This window comes from Elephantulus edwardii, unplaced genomic scaffold (assembly GCF_000299155.1).
Source record: "Elephantulus edwardii isolate Elephantulus edwardi_28Jun2011 unplaced genomic scaffold, EleEdw1.0 scaffold00137, whole genome shotgun sequence".
Lineage (NCBI taxonomy): Eukaryota > Metazoa > Chordata > Mammalia > Macroscelidea > Macroscelididae > Elephantulus > Elephantulus edwardii.
The window spans coordinates 3873262-3882720 of record NW_006399887.1 but is presented as its reverse complement, the minus strand read 5'-3'; the positions used below and the strand labels follow the sequence as shown (position 1 = coordinate 3882720).

At 39.3% G+C, this 9459-nt stretch overlaps 1 pseudogene; it reads right to left on the bottom strand.

Moving 5' to 3' along the window:
• Positions 1 to 1716: 1716 nt before the first annotated feature.
• LOC102847905 lies at positions 1717 to 3036 on the bottom strand (annotated as a pseudogene).
• Positions 3037 to 9459: the final 6423 nt, after the last annotated feature.

The window sequence follows — 9459 nt, the reverse complement described above, 5'->3', positions numbered from 1 at the left end:
GGTAATTATGTCAAATGGATTAAACAAAAAAAATTCCACTTATTTAGAAATTTAATGAGAAAATGGGACAATTCTGGCTTGACTAAGTAATCACTTCTAAAAGTTTTTAATTATGCTTTCAAAATGAAAACTCATAGATGACCTCTTTTGCAGGTTTTAGAATCTATAAATCACATAGTAGGAGATATTCTATCTTACTCCTCAGTGCCACTGGTGGATTCAAATCACTAAGGGATACCATTTCAGTTCAAGATTTTCTCTGCATAACTTTAAACAAACCTGTCAAAATATTTCCTAAGTCTTGGAGGTCACCTTTCAGTCAGACAACAGTTTAGATTATAAATTAAAAATATCAGCTGAAATACTGTGTCCCTTAAACAGTAATTCTGGAAGACCAAATGGTCAACACTTACCAACTACCTCCCCCGTCCGAGGAAAATGCTGACAAGACAAGGAAGGGAGTGAAGTTACATCAGTGGAAGCAGAACAAGCCTAAGTAAAATAACTAGGCAGCTCACACTTTGTAAAAGGGTAACCAGTGTCATAGCACAATCTGTATAAGAAGTGTTAAATGCTAACATCATTCATTCTAAAATTTTATACACACAAACCCCTTGAAATATTCCCCTACTCAGTGCTAAAACAGAGTGCATGAATGAGAGGTGGGAGAGGACTATGCTGGAATATGAACTCCTGAAGAATACGATTATGTCTTGTTCATCTTTCTATCCGTATTGTTCTATATGCTGTCAAGTCAGAAATGACTCAAAGCTGACCCTCCAGTGGGTTTCCAGAGACAGTTAATCACACAGGAGGAGACTGCCCATCCTTCTCACTTGGAGCAGCTGGTAGATTAGAAACATTTGCTTTTCTATTCTTAGTTCCTACAATAAGGCCTGGTTCAAAAGCTTAAACAAGAGTTGTTGCTTTTCAAAAAAGTGAGGTAAACATACATGTCTACCTTTGGTCAAGTCTGACTCTATAATGAGCACTATGTGTGAAGTACCAAAGTACCTAGTTCTTGACCCTAGACTTTAAATGGACTGAGATATACAATATACAAGGAGTTCTGGTGGCACGATCATTAAATTTTTAGCTGCTGAATCAAAGGTCAGTGGTTTGAACCCATCAGGGGTTCCACAGGAGAAAAGAATTAACTATTGGCTCATGAAACAGTTCTTCTCCATCTCACAAGATCATTATGCATTGCAACCAAACCAACAGCACATGACAACACACTAATAAACACACATTTTCTACATCAGTCTTTTAACAGGACTCTCGAGGGCCAAAATATTACTGGGTTGTGGATGTCCTCTTAATGTGGTCTGAGTCTTAGTTCTCAGATAATTGTTATTATCAGTTCATAAAAAGAATGCACTTTCAGTAAAGGATAAATGTATTCATATGATTAAGAACTACAGATGCCTTGCTTTTCCATGTTTTAAATCACAAATATATAGCATTTTAAATCATGACATAATTAGCAATTTTTGTCATGGAATATAACAATACACTGTATAACCATGCAATATAATAGGCTTCCATTATAGGAACCAAAATACATTTCACATGAAAAAGGTTTATTATAATTTACATAAAATAAAATTTAGAATAAATCAAAATTTAAGGCACTTAGAAATAAAAACACAAAAAGGCTCAAAATACATGGTCTCTATTTTGTCCAAAAATATATATGACAAACTTTCTTTAAAGTTACTGATCGTCACCTCGTTGCCTTAAATTTCGAGATTTTCCATTTTCGCTTCTTCTCTTTTTGAAGACTGGAGCCACTCTGTTTGCCACAATGCCAAGGGAAGTGACTGCCTTTTCTTTAAATACCACCCAGGATTCAGTACCACCATCAGCTACTATAGTTGACACGTACTCATCAGTGCTTGCAAGTTCCAAATGTACCTCTTCAGGTAACTCAATCTCTTATTTCTTCTTGCCATTCTCCATATGGGTTTGGCTTTTTAACTGCTTTCGGTTTTTCTTCCTTTGGACTTGATGAAACCTTTTCTGGCAGAATTTGTTCTTTTTGTGATGTTAGTTTAGTTCCTTCTTCACTCTTCTTATTTTTTTTCCCTTCAACTTTAGCTTCTGTGTTTTTATAAAGTCATCACCTTCTATTTTCTTCCGTTCTTCAAGAGAATCACTATGTGAATATGATGATTTTGAAGTTTCAAGGTTTGATGATTTTGAAGTTTTGAGGCTACCATTCATGTTTTCTTTGATCTTGCTAGAAAGCACATCCCCAGGGTGTGGTATGAAATCATCAGGCTTCTCCCATTTGGGTTCTCCTGTTTCTGTATTATAATAATATGTATGATCATCTTCACTTAGACCTTCTACTCAAACACGTTTCACTGTCTTTTTTAAAGTTTCCTTCAAATCCTCAGGCTTTTCCCAGTGAGATGGTCCTGTGATAAGATCATAAAAGTAATGATAACCCTCAGAGGTTATGCCTTCTACCCATCTGCCTTTGGGAAGATCTTTCTTCTTTTCTTTTGGTTGATTTGATGTAGAAGTGGGTGGGGTACTGGCTACTGGTGATACACTTGGTTCTGAAATGTCATACTCTAAGCCAAGCCTTTTTTTTTTTTTTAAATTTTATCATTTGAGTGTACCGTCAAATCAGATCTGACTGGTACAGGAGGGGATTGTCCCTCCTTCCCCGGCAGAGCATCTGGTGGATTTGAACCGTGCGCCTCTGGGATTGCAGTGCAGCTTCTTGCCACTAACCCTTACCCTAACCCACCAGAGCTCCCCAAGCCAAGCCTTTCCAATTCCTCTTGGTATGCTTTCAGAGCAGCCGCTTCCATCGCAGCAAACTCCTTTGACGCCTTTTCTTCTTCCTTTGCCCTGTCCAGGCTTTTCTGTTTAATCTCACTGATCCCTTTTGGCCACATTTCCCTTATGAGTTGTTTTTTTTTTTCCTTTTTCATGAAAGTCAATACTAGGTCAATTATCTGTTATCCAGCAAATTCAGTAATTACAAAATTTCTGTGGCTGTGACTTCCAGTAATCTGCCATGACTCTGCCCCCAACTCCGCGCGTCTCTGTGGGGTCTGTCTCCGACTCGTGCCCTCCACGTTCGGTACATGGAGGCCAAGCCCGCCGCCAGGCCTACCCACGTCGGGGGAGGGGGGGTCCCAGATACCTCCCTGCTACCCCACGATGAGCGTTTGACCTACAATAATGGTTTTATACAATATTTATCCTTGTGGGACTGATTTAGTTCACTCAGCATAATGCTATCCAGTCTTTCCCAAGTTAGATAATAATTTACAAAATCATTGCTCCTGTGTGCTTCATAGTATTTCATTGTGTGAATGTACCATAATTTCTCAATCTATTCGCTTGTGGTTGGATATTTGGGCTGTTTCCATGTTCTTGCCATGGTGAATAATGCGGCTACAAACATTGACATACAAATGTCCGTTTGTGCCTCAGTTCTCATATTCTCAGGGTATATTCCAAGTAGTGGAATAGCTGGGTCATATGGAATTTCTATGTTCGGCTATTTGAGGGAGTGCCAAACTGCCTTCCAGAATGGAATCCCAACAACAAGTATAAGCATTCATTTCTTGCTACATCCTCTCCAACATTTATTACTTGCTGCCCAGTTAAACTTTGCCACTGTTACTGGAGTGTAATGTTAACTCTTTGTGGTTTCGATTTGCACCTCTCTCATTGCCAGTGATTTGGAGCATTTCTTCATTTGTCTGTTTGCCATTCGAATATCTTCCTCTGTGAAAATTCTTTCCATATCTTTTGCCCATTTTGTAATTGGGTTATCAGATGTTTTCTTGTGGAGGCCCAGGAGTATTCTATAAACTTTTGTTATAAACACTTCTGAGAAACCAAAATGAGGTTGGAGGCATAGCATACTCTGACTTCAAAATCTACTGTACAGCTGTAGTAACTAAACCAACATGTACAATGAAAAGCACATGGACCAATAGAACAGAATTGAGAACCCAGAAATAGACCCAGCTACCTATGGTCAACTGATATTGACAAGGCAATTAAAGCTATCAATGGGGAAATTATAACCTCTTCAACAAACAGTGCTGACAAAAGTGGACTTCCACCTGCAGAAAGCTGAAACAGGATCCACATCTCACACCATACACAAAAATCAACTCAAGGTGGATCAGAGACCTGTGAGTAAAACCCAAAACCATAATGTTCATAAGAGACAAACTGGGATCAAGATGAGAAGCACTAGTCTAAGGTATAAAAAGACTGCCAAATATAATCAGAAATGAACAATCTAAAGAGGATAAAATTGGTTCATGGGACCTTCGAAAGATTAAATCCATGTGTACATCAAAACCTTTTTCCAACAGGGTGAAAAGAAAACCTACAGACTGGGAACAAACATTTGGTAACACCATCTCTTGGTATTGGTAATACCAATCTTCTTTTGATACTTCCTGAATTGTTCAAGATTTTGTCCATACCATCTTTCAGTATTATAACTCGGGGCTTGAAATGTTTTTGGGGTTTTTTTCCCAAGTTCTTTCAGCTTGAGAAATGCTGAGCGACTGTCCCTTGTGGACTACACAGGTTTCAGACTGATTATTTCTGTAAAAAAATTGTTGCCAAAGCTCAATGTCAGCAGTCAAAACCAGGCCATGTGCTGACTAGGAAACAGAGCATCAATTACTAATGTGAAAGTTCAAAATGAAACTGAAGAAAATGAAAATAAGTCCACGAGAACCAACATACGACTGAGTCTATCCCACATAAATTTAAAAATCATCTCATGAGTAGGTTTGAGGAATTGAACACTAATGATCGAAGACCAGATGAGCTGACTGAAATGGGAATCAGAAGTGACTCTGAAAATTGCACTAGAACATCAAGAAGCCAAAATGAAGAAAAGAAATGGCAAAGTAAAATAGGTTAACAGAAGATATCAAAGGGCAGTTTGAGAAGACAAAGCAAAATATTATAAGGAAATATACAAAGAGCTGGACTTACAATTGTCCACCCTTCTCCCACAGAAAATAAAGAGTGTCGTATGCAACTTCCCAAATACAACTGGTCGTTACACGTATACTGCCAGTTACCAATTTATTCCCTCCAAGTGAATAAATTTTCTCAGCAGATGGTACTAGAGAGATGATGTAGGAAGGGAGATGCTCTCCAGAGGTCTCTGATTGCAGAGGAATGAATCAGCAACATGAATCAGACTGTGGTTTCACCCCTACCTTCCTCACCCCTCAGCTAGGAGGACAGGGGAAAGGGAAGGATCCAGATGAAAAGACGGGGTAATGATGGGCAAGGTCCATGGTGATTAATTTAATAAAACATAATGCATAAGAATGATTGTATGAAACACAACGTGAATGAAGAATAGTGTGAAACAAACACATACAAAATGACCCACCATGAGTCAGCCTCCTTGATCAAAATCAAACCAGTTGCCACAGAGTCATTTGTGACTCATGATGAGTCACCTTCAGGTTTCTAAGACTGTAAATCTTCACAGGAAGAGATCATTTGAACTGCTAACTTTTCAGTGAAGCAAGCAGCCCACCAGGAAGCCTTCCTGCTCTCCCAGACACCTCAATTCTTGTGTCCCAGAACGTTCCCACCACATCACCACTGGCTTTGCAGAGCCCTAGCACTCTCAGCTTGCCTATACATCCAACCACTTTGCTGAGGGCAAGGAAGAGGTCATCTAGGTTCTGGCCCTATTCTCTTTGCATGGCTATTCAACTGCTGCTAATCACTTGCTACATAACTATGGCCAGAGAGCTGCTTCCTTCTTTCCAAGTGAATGCCCACTGACTCTGGCCTAGATAAGCCAGTAAACTTCTCTGCTATCTAGAGGGCTAAAATACACCTTTTCTAGTAAGATATGAGTGCTGATTGAAAAAGTGCTTGAAAGAGTTGCCCTTCTAAACTCTGTCTTTTGCTGTTGTTGTTGTTGTTAGGTGCCATTGAATCAAGTAGGATGCATAGTGATTCTATGAAAACAGATCTTAACCTTGTCCTATCTTGCATATTCTCACTCAATATTGAAGCACAATATACTTACCCATCAGTTACCTGGAGTAGATTTCAACTTTTGATGGCCCCATGCATTTCAGACTAGAACAATACTCCACAGGATTTTCAATGACTGAGATCTTTCAGAAGTAGACCACTGAGGCTTCCAGTTAGTAGCTGAATGCTTAGCCAATATTTCACTTACAGTCATTGTTTTATCAGAAGAAAAAAAAAATAATCTCTCCTTGTTGAGATTCCATGTTGTACATAACCTACTTGTGGGTTTTATGCCCTCATCAGACTCAAGCTGAGCCCTAGTATACATTGTATATGTTGCACCAGTTTTATTTGAAATACTAAATATGGCCAAACCACCCTCCATGTAGCAAATGGGGGGTTAGGGGAGGGCACAGAAAACGTGTCATTAAGAAAATAGAGGTTAAAACATCATGAAGCACAAATATATCAGCCAAAATAAGTAAGAAAGTTATGACATAGGTAGGTGGGATGTCTGAACCTTTGAGAAATTGGCTTTTTTGACCGGTGTGTTAGCCTCCATTTGCAGCATGGTCTCTAGCCACCTTAATTGCAGACACATGGTCTTGCAAATCATGAACAGCTGTGGGATAAATACAAGACAGCACTTGCCACACTGCGAAAAATGGACCATCAAGGTAGTGGAAACAGAGACAGTGAGGAGACTGTGGCACTGCTGTTAAGAGACAAGGTGAAAATAAAGAAACCCTGGAAATGGAGCCACAGTTAAAGGTTTTGCTTGCTGGAGGTTGAAGGAAAAATTGACTTATAACTGCTCTGAGATAAAGTTTGTTGGATAACTGAGGAAACTAAAAGCTTCTTTCATTTATGCTGCTGAACTGAACCTAGACTTTCACTTGTTGACTGAGTAGCTGTCTGAACTTATTGAGGAATTGTGTCTTGCTCTTAATCTGGCTTGGGAGCACGGGACTAAATATGGACTTGCATTGTGTGATGTTTTGCCTCTCTCACTCCCTCACCTATCTTCATAACAAACCCCAAAACTCTGAGTAAAGTCTGTGAGTCAATTTGCACCTAATATCGGGCCCATAATTCATAGAAATAGGTGCAGGAACATATGGGATGGCATATCTGACCATATAGCTATTTGTATGATGCTATGAATTTAAAAACCAACTCAGGATCAGATTTAAGGCCTTGAACACTAATGAATGAAGATCAAATAACCTGTGGGAAGATATCAGGAATATCATCCACAAAGAAAGCAAACGGTCATTACAAAGACATAAGAACAAGACCAAGATGGATGTCAGAAGAGACTTTGCTATTTCACTAGAGTGGTAAGAAGCCAAAGCAAAAGGAATAAATCAAGAAGTTAAGGCGCTTGATAGATGATTTCAAATGGCAGCACAGGAAGACAAGGCGAAGTATTATAATTAAATGTGCAAGAAGCTGGAGTCAGAAAATCAAAAGGGCCGAACTTGCTTAGCATTTCATAAGCCGAAGAAACTAAAGAACAAATTCAAACCATGGGTTGCATTACTTAATAATGTTATGGGCAGAATATTGAATGACCTAGGAAATAGTAAAAGAAAATGGAAGGAGTATGTTCAGTCACTGTACCACGATAAATTGGTTTAATTTCAGAAGACTTTCAGGAAACAACATATGATCAATGGAGAATGGTGATGAACAAGTAAGTTCAAGCAGCTCTGAAGGAATTGGCAAAAAAAGCAAAACAAAAACAACAACAAAAAAAAACCCCACAAACAAACAAACAAACAAAAACCCCAGGAATTGATGGAATACCAATTGACCTACTTCAACAGGTGCTGCTCTGAATGTGTTCACCATGTTGTTTCCAAGAAATCTGAAGGACAGCTACCTGGCCCACTGACTGGAAGAGATTCATATTTACTCCTGTTTAAAAAAAATATGACCTGACAAGAGTCAAGAAATTATCAAAAACTATATCATTAATATCACGCACAAGCAAAATCCTGCTGAAGATTATCCAAAAAAAATGACTGGAACAGGACATTGAGAAAACTACCAGAAATAAAAACGGGCTTAGAAGAGGTCATGACACTAGAGATAGTATAGCCAATGTCAGAAGGATCTTGGTAGAAAGCAAAGAGTACCAGAGGAATATCTATCTGTGTTTCATTGACTAGGCAAAGGCATTTGGCTGTGGATCACAAGAAATTGTAGCTAACTTTGAGGAAAATGAACACTTGATTGTGCTTATGTGACACCTAACTTGGACCAGAAAGAGTAGTCCTCAGAACAGAGCAAGGAAACACTGCATAGTTCAAAATCAGGAAAGGAGTACATCAGGGATGCTTCCTGTCTCAATACCTTTTCAATCTATGTGCTGAACAAATCATTTGGGAAGCTGGACTCTATGAGGAGGAATGTGGCATCATGATTGGAGAAAGACTTATCAACAAGCTACCTTATGCAGACAACACAACCTTGCTTGCTGAAACTGAGAAGGACCTGAAGCGCTTGCTGCAGAAGGTCAAGAACTGTAGGCCTCAATAAAGATTGAAACTCAGCATCAAGAAGACAAAGATTCACACCACTGAGCCATGATGGATGGAGAAGAGATTGAGGTTGTTAACAATTATAACTTGCTTGGCTCCACAATCAACACTCTTGGTACCAGCAGTGAGAAGATCAAGAGACGAATTGCATTAAGTACAGCTGCTGTCAGTGACCTCTTCAGAATACTGAGAAGCAACAATGTCAGTCTAGAGACTAAGGTATGTGTAATCCAGGCCATGGTCTTCGAAATTATTTACTATGCATCAGAAAGCTGGACAATGACTAAGGATGACAAAAGAAGAATTGATGCTGTTGAATTGTGGTGCTGGAGAAGAGTCTTAAACATACCATGGACTGCCAGGAAAACAAATAGGTCTGTCTTGGAGAGGGTGAAACCAAGTGTCTCCTTGGAGGCTTGATTTTAAAGCTCATCTTTCATACTTTGGGCATGTGGCCAGGAGGAACTGGTTCTTGGAGAAGGACATCAAGCTAGGAAGGGTGGAAAGAGCAGGAGAGTAAGACCCCGAATGAGATGGATTGATACAGTAATGGGGGGAATGGGGTAGATGTGTCGGAGTCAGTGAGACTGGCTCCGGATAGAGTAGGCTTCAGAACTTTTGTACATAGGGTTGCTATGAGTTGCAGGTGACTTGATGGTACATAACAACAACCACAACTATAGGGAAAAGTTAGACAATCATAGTCTTTTCCTGTAGAGATTTACTTTGGAAATCGCAGTCTGCTTTGGAGACCTGATTTGGATAGTCAATATGAATCAGAATTGACTCCATGTCTGTGTTTTCATTTGGTAGTTAAACTCCATTAAAGGGTGGGGAAAATGCATCTTTTCTTCCTTTAATAACAGATCTTTTAGATTTTTCTGGGTAATTTTCCCATGTTGTTGCTGTT